Raw genomic sequence first — 26,034 nt, 5'->3', positions numbered from 1 at the left:
CTGGCGCAAAGGTGTCTCCCTGGCGCACAGCAGCCGATTTCAGCGCCAGCACTAGGGAAAGGGGAGGAGAGTGCCATATTTCAGTTAATTTGGTACTCTCCTCCTGTTTCCTTTTCGCGCAGCGCAGTATTTGCGGCTGCTGCACTCCACTGCGTGTTTAAATGGTAAATCTACCCCACATGCCAATCCTCACAGGGACCCAACAAGCCATCTGCCATGTAGACAAGTGACTGGTAAATATAATGAAACCCTCTACACTAACCTCACTGTGGTATAATGAAAACATTAGAACAGAAGATAAAACATTTTTTATTGGGATTGGGCAAATAAACTAATTAATCTAGTAAAAGATTTAGGCTCTAAAACAGACCAAATCCAATTCTTATCAACTGAACACTCATTCGACCTAAACCAAAAGTGTACACCATTGTGAATTTCAAAAAATCAAAAGTACCCTCTAATAACTAAGACCTCCTCACTAACCTAATCTCCTCCTCATACTAAAAATACATAAAAGGGGCCACTGCGCATCAAAACATTCTGTCCTACGCTCCCCAAATCATTCCAGACTGACAAAAATACACCAAATAAAATAGAAACTCTTATTCAATTACATTGAATTAAAAGAGGTCACCCAGAGAACTGGGATGATATCTGGGCAAGTCTAATGCAATTCCTCTCTTGTAATAAAACTACAGATTCTACTAGATAATAAAGGAAAGTCCTGATTTTATTAAACACAAAGAAGGCAAATATTATCCCACCTCTGATATTTGTTAGCCCTCCCTATGGCGGATTGTTATATATCTGTTTGGTTACTTCTAGTGCTGTATTACGATTTAGATGTCCGCATATAGGTTTTCCTAAATCATGTCCTTCTAAAGGCACAATTCGTATTGCCCTTATTTAGGCATAGAATCCCAGTCCTTATTTAGGCATTAGCCATGCTATCCAAATACAGGCATGGTCACCTACATCCGTCCATCCCAACGTCACAACGAGTTCTTAGAAACCAGACCCTTAAGCCTTTGGGACTTTCCCTAGCTAGGATTATTGATTTCTTCAAGAACTCATCTATTATGCATGAACTACTATTCCTTAGGGGGTTCATTCATGACGTCTTCCTCTGCCCGACTTTACGTCAATGCTAACATTCCTAAGCACTTTCCAGGTATAAATATACCTTCCCTTACCATGGCAAACCACGACTCGGCTGCACAAGCTCGATACGGCTCACCACGGCAAGTTCGGAAGAATTCGAGTCCCAGCCTGAAGCACTGACCAGACGCTGTCATCCCTGCTCGCAGAGAATCCAGCTTCCAGTGTTCTGACTCTCTTTGCGGGGTGTTAGAGTTTGAGACCCGGAAAGAGATTCCCACCTCTCTCATTCTAAGGTATGGAGCTGACTAGAACCTAGAGGGACTCTTGGCATATGCAAAACTATAGCATACCATCCTATAGAATACAGCAACTACTTCTTACCTTGTACTACACTTAGGTTAGGTACACTGGGGTAGAACTATTTAGAAGCATCACATGAGTATCCACTTTTTAGCCTATGTTATTTATGTATGTGTATATGAATATATGTCCTAGCTAGAAGACAATGCTGTTGCAGTATTATTTCTTCTTACTGCTTACGCTGTGCGTATTATATCTCACATACTGTCTTGCGATTGTAACAGCTCATATCTCTTACACGAGAAACAAGACTGTTCAATACATTCTTTTATTGAAACGCCCGTCTATGTATTTCTGTGTAACTCTGAAGAAACTAAGCATGCACGATTGACTGAGTGAAACTGTTATCTGTTGTTTCCACGATTATGAGACATGTTCCGATTCTAAGGAAAACAAAGATGTCATGTTCATGTGGTTGCCAGAAACTACTACCTTCTTGTTTAGTCAAGGAGTTTCTAGTGGCCTCTGAGTTAGCTGGCACACAAAGTAATTACGTTTATGTACTCGATAGAGGCATACTGACCTCAGTCCTATGCCACAACTATAGTGTATATTATTCCAATGCGCAGAGCCTATAAGGGAAATAGGACCTACACTACATGGCACCCAACGTGTTTGGTAAGGCACTAATTTAACACTAGATACTGAAATAACACAGTTGTGCTTTTCTCAGAGACCCCTACTCATAATACTCCATAAGACGTCTGGAGTGGGTAGGGTTAATTACCGCCATAGCTGAGTAGGACGAAAATCCAATGTATTAGCTGTTTAGTTTGTTCAACGTTGAAGGATACAGTGTTCCAAAATATTGTGCACCTTATCTTTGTTTCCTTGAAACTTGTTCTACATTTTTCAAAAACAATGTCCCAAAACGGGGATAATAATACCGTGACCGGTGAAGCTGCTACTAACCAAGTCGTAACAGCTTTTAATTTTACAGGTTTAAATGAAACCGATGAGGGTGTTATTAACATCCATCCAAATTTAAGGAGAGACATCACTTTAAAACTTATAAAACATGGCCTAACACCAAGAGGTGGTAGAACAGTTTTCGTGATAGAGGCACATGAATCTTTTCAGACAGAGGTATTCTATTCATGGATAGTATTCCCAGAATCAAATCCAGTAACAAAAGTGTTTCACTTCTATAAAGAAGATGAAACACCTGAGGAATATATTCCCTTCAAGGATGTTGAAATTCCACTCACATACCAGGAGCATAATCTCTGGTTTAAAGGCGCCCTAAAACATTACAATCACATTACCAGGCTCGGTCCACTAGGTAGACCAGGAGCAACATGGCCGATTTTAGCCGGCTACACACCTCATCCTGACATCGAAGAGATGTCAGACGATGAATTACTCACTCAACTTAAAGAGTTAATAAAAAGTTACAGACAGTTAGTCCAATATGTCATGCGGACTTTCACAGTCCAACCACCATTAACTATTCCAAATCAAAGCCCTCACCAGGGGAATACACAAAAAATTGCTCCACAGACTTTACACGCAGTCATGGGTAAAATGCCCACAAAATGTGAACAAATTCCATTCTGGATAGCTCAAAAAATTACTCAAATCGAAGCAGTATTTCCTAATACTAGCCCTTATGAGAAACACAGAATCCTAACAATCTGTTTACCACTGGGGAACACACCACAACTGGAAGACTGCACCACTTGGGGCACAGTCTTTGCTGCCATCTATACTAAAACACATGGCGTTCCGTCTATTGCGGTAATATCCGATGTCCTGAAACAAATTCAAAATGAATACGGGGCAGAGCCTGCTCTGAATTTAGGTATGAAATTACTAAAAAACTTCGACCAGGTCTCAACAATAATATCTAATATTAAAGGGGAGGCAGCATCAGTGGCAATCCGCCAACGCTTAAGGGAATTTGATGTAACAGAACATCAACAAGAACTACCCAGAATCATAGAAAAATCTTATGCAGAATTAGGCAGAGGCAGTTTGGGTGGAAAACCATTGAAGCCAAAACTGTCTGAAGGTCCTGAGAAGGACTATATTACACAAAATCCTACATCTTCTAAAAAGAAGTAGGAAACTAATAAACAAAATTCAAAATAGAAACATTCTCAATCCCGAGGTAGGTCTCCTCAAAAGGAGCCCTCTGAAAGGAGGTATAACCTCAGGAATAGGGATAATTTAAGAAAACCTGACAGGTATCAGGATACTGATACATGTTCCTCTCGTACCTTTCAGATATCGTCACAGACATCCGAAAGAAGAGGACGGTCAGATCACAAAGAAGAACGTGTGGAGTCCAAAGACGATCCACACGTTCAGAAAAACAAACCAAAACCTCAATTCACTAAGAAGAAGGTAGCAGGTCTGAAGATCAGACATGCCGAGAATTCTGAGAACACAACTCAAGAACGGAGAATGGGCTCAGACAGTGCTGGACAGTGCAGCAGAAGTAACAATAGCTCGCTAGAACCTGAAGGAACTTCTGGAGATAGTGGACTTGAATGAGTACATCACAGTTGAGACTGTAGACACCAGGGTTAGTACTCCACAAAGGTTATATGAAATAACACTCCAGATGGAGGGAGACATACCAAGAAAAGTAAGAGCACTCTTTTGGGAGAAACTTTCAAGGGGTTATGATATACTTCTAGCAGAACAGGACTGGCCACCAGAAATAGTCAGGGAGTGCCCACATGGCAAAGGCATCATTATGCCAGCCTTCCCAAGCCATGTTCCAATACACCTAAAATATACATATGCCAGGAAATGGGCAGTTGCACAGGCCTCAGCATTATGCAAAAATCATGTAGGATGGGATGAGGACTCACCTCACCACAAGATACAGTTAAAAAATCAACCTACTGCACAAAGGCAGTATCCAATTAAGAAAGAAGCTAAAAAACCGGTCAGGGAGATCTTAGATCAACTTGAATACCAAGGGGTGATTGAAACATGCACCTCATCAATGAACAATCCTTTGTTTCCTGTCTCCAAACTAAACAATACATATCTTCTAGTATTGGATTACAGACACCTGAACACTTGTTCTAAGACATTTGCAGTGCAAAATGCACACAGTACAGCATTAATGAATAACATTGTGCTAAAATATAAAACCACATTAGACATTTCAAATGGCTTCTTTTGTCAAAACATAGCACCTGAAAGTAGGTACTTGACAGCTTTCTCAATAATGGGGACGCAGCATCACTTTTGTCGACTCCCTCAAGGGTTCCAGAACAGCTCGGGGTTATTCTCAGCAAGAGTAACAGAGTTACTACAAATTTATGATGACGAGGCATTGTCATATGTAGATGACATCTATCTGGCAGACGATGACCTGGATAGGCACTTTAACAGGGTGAATATCATTATACTGGACTTCGCCTCTGAGGGCTATAAATTCAACTTTAAAAAATCCAGAATTGCCCATCTCAATGTCCTTTCCTAGGATATGAGCTTTCAAGTGAAGGCAAAAGCCTGGCAGCTAACGTTTTAGAAAAGTGTGCACTGCTCCCACCTCCAAAAACGCTGAAAAACTTATAGTCGATTCTAGGTTTCCTGAATTTTGGAAGAACTTACATTCTAAATAACGCAGAAAGGGTTAAACCTCTCTACAAACTGATCAGACCGGATTTGAAAATCAAAAATTGGACGCAGGAACACACAGATATCCTGTGTTCACTTCAAGCTGATATGTTACCGACAAATCACTTACGAACAGGAGTAAATACATGCAATTTAGTGATCCGAATAATTTCAGGTCAATGGGGATTCACCTACTTAACTTTTAATGAAGGTGAAAAAATACCAATTGGATACAAATCACATTTGTATACACAAGCGGAAATGCGCTTCACTTCGACAGCAAAAAATCTGACAGCAGTTCAAACCGCTCTAACAAAAGAAAGCTCTAGCTCAGGGGAAACGCATTATTGTCAGGACTCCAGTACCAGCCTTAAAGGCAGTTACAAAACCGAGCGTTCCAAATGCAAAAGCTTTACATCCAAGATGGATACAATGGGTTAATTCTCTTGCTGCAATGGATGTTGAATATGTTTTTGATCCTTATTTAAAAACACAAGCATTCCTGCAATATGAACATGAATGTACTCTGCCTATTGAGATCCTCCCTCTTGATCAGTACGAATTTATAATTTATACTGACGGATCAGCACAACCCGCTACGGAAAGTAAGCAAGCTTACAGTGTAGCGTGCGCAATCGTTAAAGGTCGCATGCGCGATGGTAAATTCCGACCAATGGTCACTGAAACACAATCTCTGGGAGATTGTACAGCTCAGCGAGCTGAACTACAAGCATTCAAATTGGCACTTGAAAACACGGATCGCGAATTCCCCACACTTATAGTGGGCGATTCTTTTTACTATGTTCAATCATACAATGAATATTTAAAGAATTGGCTTCAAAATGGTTTCAAAGATGCAAAAGGTGGCACAATCAAGCATAAAACGCTTTGAGAAGAAGTAGTTCAGTTGCGAAACGGACTACAAAACACTTGCGTGATACACACGCTGAGTCATCAACTTGATGGTGTTCACGTTGCAGAGAACTCATTGGCTGACGAAGCCGCGAAGGGAGCTGTGCAAACAACATCCGTAGCTGCGATCACTCATTCAAAAACGAGAATAGACAGTGAGATATTGTTGGCTGTCAATGCTTCAAGCAAAGGCAGTGGTGCAGCGTTACCTAAAACATTTCCACTCAAATACTCGTATATAATTGATGCGAACAACGTTCCGTTTGCTCGAATCCATTGAGTGGGGGATAGGGTAATTCAAAACATGGAACGTGGATTAGGACTAATCCTAGCAGCACATGAAGGGATAGCCTCTGCCCATGCAGGTGTTTCTGCCACAGTATCATTATTAAAACAGAGATATTGGTGGCCAGGCATTAGGAAACAGACCAAGAACTATGTTTTGGAATGTGAAATATGCTAACAGATGAATGTCTCTACAGTGAAACTTCCTGCGCAGACGCCCCTGTTAATATCAGATACACCATTAGCTTGTGTTAACCTGGATCACAGCGGTCCCTTGCAAAGGGATGGTAACTATAAATATATCATGGTCGCAGTGGATTCATGTTCCAGGTTCCTATGGATGTGGCCTCAGCACTCGGCTGACGCTCGAACTGTTATAAAACATTTGCGAGTCTTTATCGGCACATACGCAATTGGCACACTACATTCTGACCAGGGCCCTGCATTTAGCTCTCGGGCTTACAAAGAAGCCATGGCCAGTTTGGGCGTAGCATTGTGGTACTCCTCTCCATTCCATCCTGAGGGAAATTCTGTTGTGGAAAGGAAAAACCAGGACATAAAGCAGTCTGTAACAGCTTGGGTATTAGGTTCGGGTGATGGGTGGGTCAAACATCTTTATGGGGTCCAAAGCTCATTGAACAACTTGCCAATTAGTTCTCTAAGGGGGGTCACTCCATATGAGGTCCTATTTGGGACAAGAATGTGGGTTCCAGATCTCGAATGTAAAGGCACAGTGGTGGAAAATAAACCATTTGATATCAAAGATCATTTGGCTGTTTTACAGGACTTAAATGAACTAAGATCGAAACAAAGCAACGTGTTCCTGAAGCCTACCACCACTGGGGAAAATCCAGCCGTCCTAGCAAGGCCTGTCTGGATCCCAAAGCTTGGGGATCTAGTCAGAGAGAAGATCGTGGACAAGAAGGAATTTGGGCCTTTTTACAGACAACCAGTACCTTTCCTAGCCATCCACGGAACAAGAACAGTACTTCTGCCGCCCCTTGTTGGAAAAAAGATTTGTGTCAATCGACCTCATCAAACCACACTATGTGGCCAATACTAAGCAGTAGGGCTTGTGGACTCTGACCAAGTAGCAGACGCACTCCTCTAGCTACTATCCAAGAGGTTCAGACTGAGAGACTCATCACCATCGAGAATTCAGCAGTAAGAAATGAAGGACTGAGCAACAATGCTATGGAACTCATTTCTCTTGAAACCCAAATAACAGTTCGTCCTGATACACCTATCTACACCAACGTAACACGTGATCAACTGGTGCCAGTGATTTCAACTAATCCTGATGCAATTTCAACCATTGACAGAACTGCCTCTGGCTATTTCATGAACTTTGATACGTTTTCTGAGAATCCAAGCGAACCAGAAACAACGCCATCCAAAAGAACTTTCAAGGAACGAGTACAAGACTTTTTTCATCTCTTGAAAAAGACTTATCTGGTTTCACCATGGATTGAACTATGGATTATTGTTGGAATACTTTTCTTTCTGCTTTGGCTATCTTTGGTAATGACTCTGAGCATGCTGATAAATGGAAGATATATTCACAGAAAGTAAAAATGTGAACTTACTTTTGAAACCACACAAATCATCCCATCGTGAAGCAAGAGACTTGTCAGCAGTGAACATCACAGCCATTCCTATACAAGATGGTATAGTTTGGGACAAAACAGATTATGATATATTTGGCCCGTCTGAAGTTTTGAAGATTCCACACTTATTTAAGATTTCATTAAGTAGCTTTATTAACTCCAGTACCTATTCTGATAATTGGGACTTTGAGACTGTTAATAACATGATGTCTGATCTAGAAAGGTCTGTTGCATTCTCTAACTATGAATACTTAGTGTTCAACAGACTATAACCAGCTTTATTGTTACAACCACTATGGTCATCATTTCTTGCATAGTTCTGCAACACCTAAAAATGTATTTATGTATAACCAATGGGAACATTGTCCTACACCACCAAGGGGTAGCTCAAAAACGTTTGCAATGAAGTTTCCATATTTTTCAGGGTATAATACATCCAATCCGGAAACGTTTTACTTTAAAAATGTCAACAAAACAGGAACGAGAAATGTGTTAACTAATACAAAACAGATTTATTCTGCAGCCTTTATTGACCAACTGTCTAGACAGGGTTTCGACTTTTGGAAAGACATAATTGACACAAAATCTGTCTGGGGTACAAAAGATTGGCAAGTGCAGGGGATAGAAGCTTTGTTTAGAGCCTGCATCATCCCACAGCAAATATTGTTTTTGAATGACCGTGTCTAACAAATGTCTTGTCTTGGGTTAGGCAAGATCAAAGACATGAACACACCGTCCATACCTACACCTGCAAGTAATAGCACTACACAGGGGGTGGTGGATGTACATACAATTTTACAAAACACCAGATCAGATCCTGAATGGGAAAAATGGTTGCTCTGGCCCACAGGCACAAACATCTGTCAAGAAAGATTCCTGAACAGAATACAGGGTTTTACAATCAACAGGCCAGACCCAAGTTATGTTCTATTCAGTTATTAGGCTGGACGCTACAAAACTTGCGTGCAGGCTATGTGCCTTGGCGTTTCATCAACATGTCGTCTCTGTTTTCAGAATACAATCTCACTGATAAACAGTTCGAACTGGCACAAAGTGGAGCAAAGTATACAGTGCTGAGCATTGAAAAACTGGAAAAATTGCCATTTACAGTAGCAGAAAAACCAGCTACAGAATGGATCATTCATGGCAAAATAACTTTGCCTGTTACAACTTGCCATTTTCAGTATTGCCTCAAACAAATGCAAGCAGGCAAATATGAAAGGTTGGGTAAAGAATACATCAAGACATCCTGGGATTTACATTACACACACAGATGTTGGAGTGGGGGGTGTGAAGTGTTTCATAGCAGTACACACTGTGAAAATGCACTGAGCAGTTCACTCATATGTTGGGATATTAGTTTACACGGGGCCTGTAGCGGTTCTACTGCAAATTTATCCTGCCACCTGCAAGGTTCACCAGCCGCTGTGATTCATCCAACGTTTGGCCAACTTTCGAATGGGAGTTACCTCATGTTGAATGATTAGAGCTGTTGTGCCATGTTGCCAGGTATCCCATATCTAGTAACGGTTGGCTCCAGGGTCACTTGCTGTATGCAAGTTTTGTTCCCCCACATAGACACAGTCAGGGAGTCACCTTTATGGCCTTCACTGAACATCTGTTCTATACGAATTGATACTTTAAGCAGAATGAAAGCCATTCTTTTACAACAGACCATGCCTTTGAGCTCGGCCAAAGAAACCTATGATCTACAAGTTGCAAGGACTTCGGCTGAGATACAGGCTCTGTTACGTACAAACTGCCCTACACATTTCACAGAAATGTTGGGACTTATTTTAAACATGTCTGATACGAGCGGTATTGTGCATGTATTTAAGACCATATTTTCAGGACTGTTAACACCTTTTAAAGCAGTCCTTGGAATCATTCCAAACTTCGTGCACTCTGTGTATAGAGGTATTCCAACTATCACCAACATCGGTAGACGATCTTTTGTCTACAGGAATAGAGGATTTCATGTTTTCTCCAGCACCTTACACTGACTTTTGATTCGGCTTACAGTGTACCGGGAAAGCTACGAATTTGGCCTTCATTTTTCAAAACAAAGACAAAACCTTGGAACTTTTTCATACAATTTATTTTTTCTTCTAAATTAGATTTTTTCTTTTTATGGCAAAGTAATATGCTTAATGTAGAACTCTTCATAGGGATGTATGACGTTACAACGCACACTATTACAACGCATGCACTTACAACGCATTTTTTACAACGCATAATCCATTACAACGCATGACACTACAACGCATTTTTAAAAAATACCTTTACAACGCACTACCATTACAACGCATACTACCTTTACAACGCATACCATTACAACGCATAATATTAAATTACATTTAAGGTAAGTATTAGATAGTATAGGGGTAAAAATTACTATTCTAACTCCAGGGGGTGCAACAGTAGGGTAAGTGTTGGATAGTATAGGGGTAAAAATTACTATTCTAACTCCAGGGGGTGCATCAGTAGGGTAAGTGTTGGATAGTATAGGGGTAAAAATTACTATTCTAACTCCAGGGGGTGCATCAGTAGGGTAAGTGTTGGATAGTATAGGGGTAAAAATTACTATTCTAACTCCAGGGGGTGCATCAGTAGGGTAAGTGTTGGATAGTATAGGGGTAAAAATTACTATTCTAACTCCAGGGGGTGCATCAGTAGGGTAAGTGTTGGATAGTATAGGGGTAAAAATTACTATTCTAACTCCAGGGGGTGCATCAGTAGGGTAAGTGTTGGATAGTATAGGGGTAAAAATTACTATTCTAACTCCAGGGGGTGCATCAGTAGGGTAAGTGTTGGATAGTATAGGGGTAAAAATTACTATTCTAACTCCAGGGGGTGCATCAGTAGGGTAAGTGTTGGATAGTATAGGGGTAAAAATTACTATTCTAACTCCAGGGGGTGCATCAGTAGGGTAAGTGTTGGATAGTATAGGGGTAAAAATTACTATTCTAACTCCAGGGGGTGCATCAGTAGGGTAAGTGTTGGATAGTATAGTGTAATATTATGCGTTGTAATGGTATGCGTTGTAATGGTAGTATGCGTTGTAATGGAATGCGTTGTAAAGGTAGTTTTTAAAAATGCGTTGTAGTGTCATGCGTTGTAATATCATGCGTTGTAATGGATTGTGCGTTGTAAAAAATGCGTTGTAATGGTAGTGCGTTGTAAAAGTTGCGTTGTAAAGGTTGTTCCCCCTTCATAGAGAACAGACTTCATTGAACACTTCCAGGGACACATTGTCACCTTTATTCAGAACAATTTCATTTATGTATCATGACATGAAATGGCTTTGACCTTTTCTTCTGTAATCGAGAGCCATTTCATCATATGTATATATTTATGTTCATTCATTTAGCATTCACTGTAAACATATGCTTAGAATGAAACATTGTTTTAATATGTACAGCACCTTTGCATTTCATGTCTCCCCCCACCCCCCCACACCTCCTTCGCCTGCTCCCCCACAGGATGCGCAGGCTGTCCGAAATCTCGCTTTTCCGGGATCTATCAGAGATTCACCATGGGGGTGGGGGGGGCGGAGGTTACTTCTAGGAGTGAAGCCGCCCCGTGTTCCCCACGAGGGCGACGTGCAGGAATAGACACATGGGGGCCGACATTCCAGCAGGTCGGGCGAGATCTGCTAAAAGAGACCTCACCCCAGCTCCTGAAACATTAGAAAGACATATCTCTGATACCAAAACAGGGACTTCTCAGCCACTATAGCATGTACCATCTCACATTGTTGTAATGTTTATCTGCTTATGCCTGCAAAGGCCTTACCAATAAGCCACACATACTGACATTGCAGACAGCTGTACTGTCAACACAGACCTAAGAGGGGCCTCCTTCCACCAACCGTCCAAATCTCGCAGGCAGTTTTGTAAAAATCACGGCATTTTTACAAAACTGCAGATTTTGCGATTTTTTTGCAAACCCCGAAATCGCAAAATTCTGGAGGGTCTGTACAATAAATACAGCACACATGCAAAAGTGGAAAAACGAGAAGAAATGAAAAACATTCTCCTCGTTACATCCGCCTCAAGGAGACGTAAGATTTTGGTGCATATTCCTGTCTACCAATGTTTATAGATAGGGACGCGTGTCAAAAACTATAGGTAGTTGCATGGAAAGCCTCATGCACCATCCATGGAATTGATCCTTGATACAAAATAACGCAAGGCAGCGTATAGCACAACTTTGCATTACTTTCCGATTTTGTCCAATGCAAATCCTCGGTTGTTATGAAGTTATGTCATGTCAATCAATCAGGGAGGTTTTAAGCGCGCTACTCACCCGTGAGGATCTCAAGGCGCTGGGGGATGGTGGGGGGGGCACAGTTACGTTCAATCAAAAAGCCAGGTCTTGAGTGCCTTCCTGAAGGTGTTCAGGGAGAGGGCACGTCTGATGTCGATCGGGAGATCGTTTCAGGTCTTGGCCGCGATGTAGAAGGCTCTTCTCCATGCTTTGGCTCTGCGGATGCATGGTGTTTCGGCGAAGATGAGGTTGGCGGGTCGGAGGTCTTCTTTGGGTATGTGGAAGGTGATTCTGTTGTTGAGGTATTGGGGTCAGGTGTTGTGGAGGCATTTGTAGGCGTGGGTGAGTATCTTGAAAGTAACTCTTTTCTCGATGGGGAGCCAGTGGAGATTCCGAAGGTGTTGGCTGATGTGTTTGTGTTGAGGGATACTGAGGACAAGTATGGCAGCAGTGTTATATTTCGTTTGGAGCTTGTGGAGTAGAAATTTGTTTATGCCGGCGTAGAGGGTGTTTCCGTAGTCTAGTCTGCTGGTTATGAACGCGTGGGTGACTGTCTTCCTTGACTGGGGGAGGGGACCCATTTGAACACCTTACGGAGGATGCGGAGGGTGTTGAAACAGCTGGAAGCGATGGCGTTGACCTGTCTGTTCATGGAGAGGGAGGAGTTGAATACGATACTGAGGTTTCTGGCATGGTCCATGGGGGCAAGTGGGCTGCCGAGGGCGGTGTGCCACCAGGTGTTGTTCCATGCTGATGAGGTGGTTCCGAGGACGAGAACTTGTCTTCTCTGAGTTGAGCTTCAGGCAGCTGTTGCTCATCCAGGAAGCGACGTTCTGCATTCCTTCCTGGAAGTTGTCTGGTGTTGGTGGGGTCTGTGGTGAGGGAGAGGATGAGTTGGCTACCGCCAGCGTACGATTCTATGCTGAGGCCATGCTGTCTGACGAAGGCGGCAAGGTGGGCCATGTAGACGTTGAAGAGGGATGGGCTGAGAGATGATCCCTGAGGCACTCTGCAGTTGATTTCCGTGGGTTCGGAGAGAAAGGGCGGCTGTCTGACTCTTTGGCTTCTGCCAGTGAGGAACGAGCGGATCCAGCTGAGGGCGGTTCTTTGTATGCCGGCGTCCTGTAGTCTGGCAGCGAGTGTGCGGTGGGAGATGGTCTCAAACGCTGCTGACAGGTCGAGTAGGATCAGGGCTGCAGTGTGGCCTTGGTGGAGGAGTTTGCGTATGTCGCCAGTGGTGGCGAGTAGGCGGTTTCAGTGCTGTAGTTGCTGCGGAATCCGGACTGAGAGGGGTCGAGGATGGAGTCGTCTTCGAGGAACCTTGTTAGTTCTGCGTTGAAGGTCTTCTCAGCAACTAGGCCCCGAAGGGGAGGAGAGAGATGACCCGGTAGTTCTTGAGGTCCTTCTTGAGGAAGGGTCTTGCGCGTTTCCAGTCATTGGGGAAAGTGACGGTCTCGAAGGTGGTGTTGATGGTGCGTCGTAGTTCTGCGCAATGGCGGTGGTGGCTCTGTGGGGGCCCCCGATTGGATGCCTTTCATGTGTAAATGGTGGGCTGGTCGACGTTGCCGGAGGGCGGGATGGTTGTGGAGTCAGATGTTTGGTTGTTGAAGTTGTCATAGGGGTCTTTGATATTCAGGTGGAAGTAGGATCAGAGCTTGTCGCAGAGGTTCTGGGAAGGGGCGATGTCCGTGGCTTTGCTGGGAGGCCTGGTGAATTCCTGGATGATGCTAAAAAGGCCCTTGGAGTTGCCGCCTTTCACAAGTAATTTGTTGTGGATGAAGGTTCTTTTGGTGGTTCTGATGCTTTGGTGGTACTCCGTCATGGCACTCTTGTAGGAGGTATGGTTTTCAGGTGTCTTGTTGTTTACCCAGTTCTTCTCGAGGTGTCTGCAGGTGGGTCTGGTTGCTTGGAGATCAGTAGTGAACCAGGCGGTCTTCCTGGGGGGCTCTCTGTCAGAGTTGTGTAGCGGGCGAGCCTGTCTATGCAGTTGGAGATCCATGTGTAAAATTCCCTGGCTGCATAGTTGGCGTTGGTGCCACGGTGGGGGTGTCCCGGGTAAGGGTGGAGTTAAGATGCTCCTCGGAGACTCAGCTCCAGTTCCTTTGTGGAGGGGGCAGAGCGGGTTTGGGCTGCTTGGGTTTGTCAACGAGGAAGTGCACGCAGTGGTGGTCGGTCCATGGGGGTTGTTTGGTGTGGCTGAAGGGGACGCTGTTTCCTCTTGCGAAGATGGGGTCGAGGGTGTGTCCTGCTTTGTGGGTCGGCATCCTGATGAGTTGTTTCAGTCCGATAATGGGGAGGTTGTCCCGGAGTGTGGTGGAGTTTGGGTCGCTGGGGTTGTCGAGGTGGAAGTTCAGGTCTACGATGAATATTTAGTCCATGGATGCGATGGTGTAGGGTGTGATGAGGTAGGTGATGGTGTCAGCGAAGAGGGCCAGGGGCTTGGGGGTTTGTAGGTGAGGGTGCAGCGGAGTTGGGTCTGGATCTTGAAGTACAGTTTTTTTTGCCACGGGGAAGGTGTCGCTTAAGGTGGAGAGGGAGTTTTTGTGTGAGATGGAGAGTCCTCCTCCCGAGTGGTTGGGGCAGTCCTTCGTCTGGATCTTGTATCTGTCCGGGATGGCGATGTCGGGCGCTTAAGAGGCGTTGATCCACATTTATGTGAAGAAGGAGACGTCGGGTGAGAGGGTGTCCAGGAGGTTCCAGATCTCTATGTCGTGTCTGTGCATGGAACGCAAGTTGAGGAGGATGCACCTTAGGGCGTCTGCGGTGTTGGCAGCGGGGCTGTGGTGAAGGTCTGGTGGCAGTGGCGCAGGAGAATTGGCCGTACGTTGTGTTCGGCGTGGACTGCTGGCAGTTGTTTCTTCCGGGGTTGAGTGCGAGGAGAGTGGCTGAGTCGTAGCGTTGAATGGTTGGAGGTCCAGGATCCCTGGCGCTGGTCATGGTTGGGTCGCGGACGGGCACAGACGGGATTGCCTTTGGTGCACCTTCGGCTTGCCAGCGGCGCGGCCGCCATTAAATACTAGAGGGGGAGGGAGGCACAGCTGGGAGGCAGAAGTGGCTAGGGGGTTGAGAGCGGGGGCAGCAGCAGCGGGAGGAGAACGCAAAAACCAACAACAGGGGGCACAAAATAGGCAAAACAAAGAGGCACAAAATAGCAACTAGAAGGCACAATAACTCTGGACTGGGGCGCAAACCCCTACCTGCCCAGAGCCCTGCACAGGGCATCGGCACAGCAGCGGAGCTGCAGCGGGAGAGAGCAGAACCCTGGCCGTGAGGTCAGAGGTCCAGCTCGTGCTCTCGCGCAGCGGCCGCCATGAAATAGGGGAGGGAGAGGGATGCACAGCTGGGAGGCGGGAGTGGGGATCGGCCGGGGGTGGGGCTGAGGGGGCAGCAGCGGCAGGAGTGGAGCGCGAAAACAAACGACAGGGGGCACAAAATAGGCAAAACAAAGAGGCACAAAATAGCAACTAGAAGGCACAGTAAAGAAGAAATAAGGAAGAAAACAGTCTAAGTGAGGGGCACAGTAAAGCAGCACAATTACCTGAAAAACAGGCCCAATCACTGACCTGGGGCACGAACTCCTACCTGCACTGAGCCCTGCACAGGGGAGCGGCACAGCACAGCAGTGGAGCAGCAGCGGGAGAGAGCAGGTCCCTGGCCGTGAGGTGAGAGGTCCAGCTCATGTGACATGCCTTTCTGGAATAAAGCCAGGGTCAGTGGTCATATGATGCCACTTCCTGTGATGCCATTGAGATCAACCAGTATGTGATATCACTTCTGCTACACATGGCATTTTGGTGAATCGATACCCATACTGGAAAGGTTAATTTACCCATTTCAGTCTTTCTTCAACTCTGTATGGACAATGACGTTACTTCTTCATCTGAGAGACTTCTTATAGTTTGTAGCGCCTGCAGTGCTCTGGGCATGTAACGCCCCTACACTCTCTCTTGTGGAATGTGATAGTGGTGGAGCCCACTTTTTGCCGAAACGCTTTGTTGTCGTTGAGGGTGCCTGTGGTTTTCGCCATGCCCATGATGAAACATAACCTGGGGCACCAACCTGAAAGTGGGGTGTACGTGTCCTGCTCCATCGAGCAGGTGTGCACTTTTTCATAGAGAGGCGCATCATCTTCATCATTATCATTTGTCTTTTTTGATGCACCCTTTACCTGGTCTGGGAGGTGAATACCAATTGCATCTGCAGCGTCTTCCCCATCCCAGGAGCATAAAGATGAATCACAACAGACAGGAGCTGGGGTAAAGCATGACTTTATTCTTCAGCATTCACTAACGCACTGCACATTATATCATACTTCTCATTAACCATACCCTAACACCTCCCCGCTTATTATGTATTTCCTCTTCAGAGTCCGCCAAGAACCATGAGGGTCCTAGTGCGCATAACATTGTTGCATGCTTCCTGCATGGCCCATTGTAGTTTTCTCCTAACTTTGCACGCTGTAGGCCTCATTTTCCTTTGAACTCATCACTATATAAACACGCTTGCCTTGGTACCACATTGTATTTACACAACGAACCTGCAAATGTTTATGTTCTATCCTTTTCCTGGGATTTAGTCTGACCACCATAGACAAGGTCAAGCAACAATGTCCCTTGTTTTTCTTTCTGGCCAGGCACTAGCATCTAGACATAACACAAGAATGCAGCTGTTGTTTATGTGCACATATGTTCTGTCATATGGATGAGCACATGCGCCAAAAACACACACATGGAACGAGAGTTCTGAGACAAGAGCTCTGCTTCTGCTGAAATGTAGAACATCCACCTGTGAATGCTAAGGTACGGGGTCTGCCAGTAATCCCAGAGTCTTTGATATATAACCATTTAGCTTCAGTAGCAAGGGAGGTGGGGTTTAGGTTCCTCTATCCTATACAATTGGGGCATGTATACTGCACTTCAGAGCAAGATAGTTTAAATGAATATTCTAGACTTACCTCGTGTCTCCTGGTTATCTTATTGTGGACGTGTACAAGTGAGAGAGCCAAAGGGTGTGACCTGTTACTACGATCCCTGAGAGGGACGAGAGTGTTGTGTTCTGGGGTGCCAATTCATTTGTTTCTCTGGTAAGATTAGGACGGCAAGTGAGGCACTACAGCTAATCGGACTCAGACCCATAGGTACTGAGGTGGTATGGTGACTCAAGGACTTGCAACAGTTTTGCGCCGCCATTGGATCACTTTTTGTGACGTATCGGCAGCGTAAAATATGCCCCCTGTTGCGCTCTATTTACAAAGTGACGCATCTAAGCAGATGCGTCACTTTGTAAACCCCTGCGCTACATTATCCCAGCATCAGGTATAGTGTATGCAGGGGAGGCGTTCCCACGCAAGTAAGCTTCGTAGAAGTGACACAGTGAAATCTATGAGATTTCACTGCACCACTTCAAGGACGTAAATGCGTCAAAACCTTATGCCTGTCTCATGGCAGGCGTAAGACTGACGCCGGCCCTTTCAGATGGGGCTTTCTGGAACATTGCTGGAGTTGCATCACGCTTTCGACACAACTCTAGCAATGCAACAGATAAGTCAGTAAAACTGATCCATCATGTCGCAAGGAGGGCGCAATGAAAAGTGACGTATCACTGTTTTCACGCAGCGATGCGTCACATTTCATAAATGAGGCCCCCAGTCCCTACATACTAATGTTCTATGATTCCATGCATAGTTCTGATCTAGAGCAGAATCCCTGTAACAACATCAATATGCTACATCATCTTTAACTCCTTTCAGGAGCTTTCCCCAAACAATTTTAATTTGGGGCATCCCCATAACATGTGTACAGTCGTTGCTTCCCCCCACCCCCACAGCCTCCCCAGTGCTTATCGTGTAAGCGGGATAGTGTCAGATGCCACCTGTTCAACATTTTGCTGGCTGCCTCTAGACCCTGTGCATGGGAAATGTCTTTTGTTGAGTTTCCCAATATATTTTCCCATTGTTGATCGCTAAAGTATGTTCTTGATTCTTCCTACCATTTCATCTGATTATTGATATTTGTGTTTCCCCGGGGTTGCTATGTCCTGTAAAAGCTTATATATCTTGGAGATTAGTTGTTTGTCATCAGGGGCTGCCTAGAGTAGCTTCTCAAATGCAGATAAGGGTAGAGTTGCCCCTGTATTTATATCTGGATTAAGAACCCACTGACGGATTTGTAAAAAAAATAAGCATTCCACATGTAGGAGGCCAGATTGGATTTTCATTTCCTCAGATAGTTTAATCTCTCCATTCGTGAAAATGTCCTGTCCTTTGGTGCATCTTGCCATGATTTAAATGCTTTTCTCTCTAACCAAGATGTAAAGGCTCAGGTCCAGATTTACTATAATTTGGTGCAACACAACGCAGTAAGTCAACTTGCTGCGCTGCGTGAAATGGAGATGAGAAGTAAGGTGGATTTGTATAGCGCTGCTTGTCACCCTTGAGGGTATCCAGGTGCTGAGTAGGTGAGAGTAGGCGTGTGGTAAGGCTGGGCCTGAGTACAGGCAGTCTCGATGGTCCCGTAACAAGACTAATTGAATAACCAGGTCTTCAGCTTCTTGTAGAATTCAAGAACTGAGGAGGAGGCCTTGTAAGGGGAGGTAGTTCAAGGATTTGGCAGCTTGGTAGGGGAATGATCGACCTGTTCTGCTTGTGTGGATGTCGGGTCTGTGTGCCAGTGAGAGTAATGCTGAGTGAAGTTGTCTGGTGGGTTGGTGGAAGTGAAGCTGGTGATTGAGGTATGCGGGTCCTGTGTTGTGTAGTGACTTGAATGCGTGTGTGAGAAGTTTGAAATGGAAGCGCTTCTGGATGGGTAGACAGTGGAGCTCTCTGAGGAGTAGTGTGGTCTGGGTGTGTCACAAGCGGTCATGGGTGAGTCGGGTGGCAGTGTTTTAGATTGTTTGATGTCTGTGAATAAGATGGGTCAGGATGCCACTGCAGAGTGCATTGTCGTAGTCCAATCTGCTTTTTTTAGGGGAGCCACTTAAAAATTTTACATAACATGTAGAGGATGTGGGAGCGCAAGGAGGTGACAGCGTTGGCCTAGGATTTCATGGTGAGGTTGGTGTCCAGGATGAGGCCTAGGTTCTTAGTGTGGTCGGTTGGGGTGGGTGTCGGTCCACGATCAGCTGGCTACCAGGTGAAGTCCAGAGGTGGGATTCGATTCTCAGAGTCAGAGCCTTTTTCTTGGTGTCTTTTACTTGATGTTGATAGTGTCTAAACACGGCCGTGTAGATATTTCTTGCAGTAGCTTCTTGGGTGGGTCTCCATTTCCTTTCAAGTTGTTTGCAAACTATCTTGGATTCTCTGAGGTCTGCATTGTACCATCAAGCTTGTTTGTTGGATCTTTGTGGTTTGGTGTTTTTCGGGGGCACCAGAGGATTAGCACAGATGGTGATCCAGTTGTTGAAGTTGTTTGTGTTGTTGATGAAGCCATAGGTGGGGCCTGGGTAGTCTGGGGTGTTGCTAGAATCCATAGGGGTGTTTGGTGGCCCTGTTATGTGGAAGTGGACAATGGAGTGGTCCGTCCATGTGAGTGGAGTGGTGTGGCTGACTTTATCCTTGTCTCTGGAGGAGAAGATGGTGTCCAGGTTGTGTCCAGCGATGTGGGTAGGGCCTCATATGAGCTGGGTAAGGCCGATGTTCTGTAGACTTTTGCGCAAGTCCATGGAGTAGGAGACCGTGGGGTCATTGGGATGAAAGTTGATATCGCCTAGGAGTATGAAGTCTTTGGTGTCCATTGGGAGGGGTGTGGTGAGGAGGTTGGTGAAGTGGGTGTGAGGTCTTGGGGCCAGTAGGTGAGGGTGCCCTTGACAATGGTTTAACTGTCCGTCTAAAGCTTGAGGTGCATGTGTTCCATAAAAGTTACTTCTGGGTCAATGTAAGAGGTACACTTGATGGTGTCTCCGTGAATGATGGCAAGTCCTGGAGACAGTACGAATGTGCCATATTTACTAATATATTGCACCATAATTACTAATATATGGTGCATTCCTACTCTCTATCTGCGCTGGTGTATGCAATCCAGCCTAGTGCCAGCACAGGCACCCTTGTGCCATGGTGCAAGAGTGCCTGTGTTACAGGCACATTCGTTTTTGTGCAGGAAGGGACATCTTCTTGCACAAAAACAATCCACAGAGGCATTTTTCTCTTTCTACGTGTGCTGCAAAATTCAGCACATGCAGAAACAGGAAATAATTCAGAGAAATAGACATATTTCCCCTTCTTACGCCTCCATTAGGAAGGTATCCCATTCTGACGCACTTTACTAGTCTTAGTAAATCTGGGCGTGGCTCAAAGTCCATGGGTGGATGTATGGAAACACCCATGCTCTAACCATGGAACACCCACGCTCTACCTATGGAACACCTACGCTCTACCCATGGAACGCCCACGCTCTACCCATGGAACGCCAACGCTCTGCCCATGGAACGCCCACGCTCTGCCCATGGAACGCCCACACACTACCCATGGAACGCCCACACTCTACCCATGGAACGCCCATGCACCACCCATGGAACACCCACGCTCTACCCATGCAACGCCCACTCTCTACCCATGTAACGCCCATGCCTACCCATGGAACGCCCATGCTCTACCCATGGAACACCCACGCTCTACCCATGGAATGCCCATGCTCTAACCATGGAACACCCACGCTCTACCTATGGTACACCTATGCTCTACCCATGGAACGCCCACGCTCTACCCATGGAACGCCCACGCTCTACCCATGGAACACCCGCGCTCTGCCCATGGAACGCCCACGCTCTATCCATGGAACGCCCACGCTCCACCCATGGAACAACTTGCCCATGGAACGCCCACGCTCTACCCATGGAACGCCCATGCTCTACCCATGGAACGCCCATGCTCAACCCATGGAACACCCACGCTCTACCCATGGAACACCCACGCTCTGCCCATGGAACGCCCACGCTCTACCCATGGAATGCCCACGCTTCACCCATGTGTGGAAATATGGATTTTTATGATCAGTTATGTCCCCTATCTTGGACCCCAACGGTTTCATGTATAAATCACAAGTACATGTATGTTCCCTCCAGTTCCAGTTTTGAAGACGCAAACACATGTGCGTCCACCGTCAACATGTCCTCTTTCAGATCCGCCATGAATGAACCGGATATTCTATTCCTAAGTATGAAAGGCCACCGGCTTTATATGGTTCATTTATCCCATTTTACAGTCCAGGCGAGTAGGCCCTGATTCTGCTATTAAGCCTTTTCCTGCCTTCTGCCTCTGAAAGCTCCAGTCTGAGCTCGCATCTGTATCCATGAACTTTGTCCTACTCCCTGCGCGGCTAACGGTGCCTGGCTCGGCCTGTCTGCCTGTCTGCCTGCCAAAAACTGTATTTCACCTTCAAGATTATCTGCTCTGCTCCGCTCCTCATCCGATGCATTCCTGTCTAACAGTTTAGGTAAACATTCCTCCAGCTACCGTGCAAAGAGGCCAGGCCTCTCTGTCTTTATGCAAGTAATTCATAGCCCTGTTACCATGGAATATTCCTACCCCCTCGCATCTAGTGTAGACACTTAGACGCTTGTACACGCACTAACAGTCAGTATAGTCAGTATAGAATAAGATTCTATCCTAAGAGACCTCTCTTTTTGGATAACACAGTTCTTTAAACATAGGATATTAGATATGATTTGGGATTAGGTTGACATAACCCCAGACTTCTGTCTCCACATGTAGAGCTAAATGTCAAGTCCCATTCTCCCCCTAGTTGCACGTCAATCACACGTCATGCTGCTGCGCGCGCATCTCTGCCAAGTATTTTTGCTGACATTGCGAAATTCTTTCATGGAACCACCCATTTGTGACATCATACCTAATGACGTTCTTTAGTTACGCCTAGTTACACCCATTTTAGTTACGCATGTATGCCTTTATCTCTGTTATCAACTGTTACGCCTCCTGCATCTGTTTCACTGTAATGCCTCTTCTATAAAAATGATTACCTGTCAATAAAGTATTGTCCTTCACTTCCTGAACCTTCGTGGTGATGGAATATGAAGCCCACAAATTCGAATTGTGTTTTGGAATAAAGCCCGTTCCGAACCTCTAATACCACGGATTCTGCCTCTTATTTTACTGAGCTATTCTTATTAATTTTCCGCATCAAATTAAGTACCGGTAATTAAATTATTTACCACATATATGGCGCCCGAACAGGGACACTTTCTCATCTCACGCGCCGGAGGTGCGTTGCAGGCGCGGTCTCCTGCCACAGCTGGACGGACAACAACGCGTACCCACAGGATTTCCTGTATCTCCCTCCTGCCGAGCGGGGGTAACTGAGGCTGCGATCAACACCCAGACGAGGCGGTGAGAAGTGCGAAGTATCCCGACCAGAGCCTAGCTGAGAGAGCAAGATCCGAGGTATATAGAGGCCCACCAGGTTCCGAAGTTTCGAGTCGAGTCCAGTCTGGTCCAAGTTCAGTTCAGTTCCGAGGCCTTCCGTTCCGAGCTACCCGGTGAGTACCATTGCCGGGGAGGCGTTCTGACGTGCACATAGGTTGTGCCGGTCAAGACGGGTTTGGGTACACAAATCCGGTCTGCACTGTTTCAGCAGTGTATCTGTACTGTTTAGCAGTATATCAAGTATGTCTAGTATATAATTCAGAATTACCTAGTTAGTGCCGAGTATTATGCTTAGTGACTAGTTCCCTAAATGGCCATCATTGTTGTTCATTAAATGTTAAATGTTAAAATGTTTTAAATATGTTCTGCATATTGTGGTGTGAATGACTGTTCATTATTGTGTTTTGTTGTATTATACGTGTTCAAAATTAGGTATCAGATCAGTTCTCAATATGCCGCTCTTTTCGAGATTAAGACAGATCAAAACTAGAAAAGGGGTACTCGAAGAAGCTGTTCCCATTCCTCCTAGGGACACTCCAGGGTACTTCATGTATCATAAACATGGCCTAGACGCCATATTATTTCTTGATTTATGGGTAGACTACACCAAGGAATTACCAGAAAGTCAGAGGTGGCCCGCAGCTGGGACCTGGGATGCAGATTGCATCATGAAAGTAGAGGAAGAATTATGGAAAAAGAAAGCTAGACAATCACAGAAAGATGCCATTGAATTATGGCGTAAAGAATCATATAGACGTACAGAAAAAGCACTCAGACAGGAAGAGAAAAGTAAGGAGAATTCAAATAAAGTCCGAGAAAATCTATTAATTGAAGAAGGTACCCGAGCAAAATCAGAACAAGCAGACAGACAAAGAAATGCCCTTATGAATGGTATGTATCCTCTTCTGGCCGAAGGGTTACCTAAGGCTACTCCGGAGATACCAAAAGACTTGCCACCGCCATTGTTTCCGATAAAAGTACATCCCAAAGGGCATCCCAGAACCGCAGAAGATGTTTTCCTTTCCTCTTATTTAGACGACGCAGCTCCCGAGTATGCTAATACTGCACCACATAGACCGCCTACTGAGGGGGTTCAACGCCAAGACCCTCCGTCTGTACCTCCGCAACAACAAACTCCGACACAAGTTCCGGCAAGCACATCTGTTTCTACAGCTGTACCCACACCTATGGTTGCTATATCACGTTCAACGAATCCTTTCACATCCAGCACCCCAGGCGGTGCTGCAGGAGGTACAGCAATCATTTTTTCCACGCCACCCAGAGTAAGTAAACTTTCCTTTCAAGAATTAGCCCACCAACGTACGCCCAAACTAGTAACTCCCGACATGCTTAAGGAACTTCTAGTAGATTGTAGATATGACCCTGTGCCCGGCAAAGAGGACGAAATGCTGCTGGCATCATTACGTATCCGACGAGCTGCAATATATTTAGGGAGGCTACCAGGAATGACTACACATTTAGAAAACATATATCACTTTGTCCAGTCAGGACGAGATTCTGAAAGTATTAATAGAGCCATGGAGTACCAGAAAGTGGAAATACAGGGGGAACTGTTACGTTTCCTCATAAATTGTGTGATCAGAAATCAAGACCGACCAGGGGTAAATCCGGAAGAAATGCGAATTCTTACCACATGGAGTCGGAATATACCAGAGGGGAGACATAATAAACTATTAAGTATAGTAGCTATGTGCCGAAAGATCCGCAAAGAAGTAGAACGCATACACGAAGAAAGATTAGCGGTAGACCAGCCTGAACAAAACGAGGAGGAGGAAGAATTAGAACTGCCCACAGGACAGTTAGAAACCATGGCCTTTGTAGGTAGAGGAAGATCTTGCAATAATACTAGATGCTTTACTGATCCGATACGTCCGATACGTCCAGATAATAACAGAAATTTCCAAACACCTATAATAAATATAAGGTCCCCCGAACATGCGTTCCAAGCCGCTGACAAATTACTCCGAGAACGAAGGGGTTATCATATACTCGATTCTATGGACGAACAAGAATTAGCAAGGTCAGCCGTTCACTGGGTTGACAGTCCCGAAAAATATAGTGATGATACACTAGCACATACGTTTTTGAACCTCACCCCAGATGAACAGCGTTTAGCTGGTATCTATATGATTCAACAACTCCTTATATTATATAAAAGCCAACACTCCGATCCTGGTCCCTTACCTGATATATTGACTGAATTACTCACGAATAAATGGAGAGGTTCAGGTACTGAGTTAATTAGAGAAATACTGGAATCCAGAAAGCAGTACATTCTTTTTGTATGCCCCGAACATGTCTCACTACCCATCAAGGAAAGAACGACGTATTATATGGATAGACAGAATCCCTTACGCGAAGTGCACCCGATAAAAGGTGATGACAATCAGTTTAAACGTGTGTTTGTATACACACCCATATCTAAAATGGAACTATTAGAAATGAAGAAAGTGGTACCCAGTCATGACAAAGACCCAGCGGGTTTCCACCGTGAAATTAAAGACATGTTGCTCATGGGAGAGTATACCTATCCCGACATTATGAAAATATTAAAGGTATTAATGCCTGCGGGCATTTACGAAAAACTCAAGGAAAAGGATTGGGAGGTGGGAGACCAAAAGATAGATTGGACAGCATTAGAAAACGAAGAAACAGCTCGAGGTCCAGGTTTAGGGCTCGGGGAAAAGACCAGAATACTACCAGGTTTATTAGTACAGGTACTGCCACGTTTATCAACTACGAAAAAGGAAGACTGGGGTGCAATCTCAGCCTGTAAACAAAAGCAAGATGAAGACACTAGTGATTTTTATGCCCGATTCGAAAAATGTTTTGGTATAAATAGTGGAATAAAAGCAAGTAGCGAATCGTATCCACATCTGTTTGTGACAAAATTAGTTGAAAATGCCTTGCCCCAAGTTAAGAATAGAGTATTGAAATTCGAGAGTACCTGGCAAGGTAACACTCCGTCACAAATGTTACAAATGCTACAGTACCATCACAATAGAATTAGAGAGGAACAAGAACATGAACAAAGACGCATGAAAGACACGAAAATGAAAATGCTAGTTTCCCAGACAGTGCCAGCTGACGGTCATAAAAAGGGTATGACACAGTCCAGTGTTTCAGCAGGTCCTGTAAAAGGGACATGCAACTATTGTAAACAGCCAGGTCATTATGTACACGATTGTCCAGTTTTAAAACATAATATCGCCATAGGTAATACAAAAGAAAGACCACGGCCACTTAGACAGGATCAGAACCAACAAGGAGCCCCGCAGCATGCACAGTCCATGCCGGCTCCGCAACAATCTATGCCAGCTCCACCACCGCAGCCTATTGCTGCCACACAAACAACGACACAACAGATGTACCAGACCGCACAGTATGACTATCCTGATTATCAACGATACTCATGAAACAGCCTAGAGAGGGAAGTTGGCTTACCCCTTATCGAGGTCCCTGTAGATCAAGAAGGACCTTATGTACACAGTGAACTATTAGGCCAAGATAGAAAATTTTTACTTG

The sequence above is a fragment of the Triturus cristatus genome, chromosome 4_2, assembly GCF_964204655.1.
Source record: "Triturus cristatus chromosome 4_2, aTriCri1.1, whole genome shotgun sequence".
NCBI classification, from domain to species: Eukaryota; Metazoa; Chordata; class Amphibia; order Caudata; family Salamandridae; genus Triturus; species Triturus cristatus.
The sequence above is the reverse complement of the archived record's forward strand: the minus strand, read 5'-3'. Positions refer to the sequence as shown.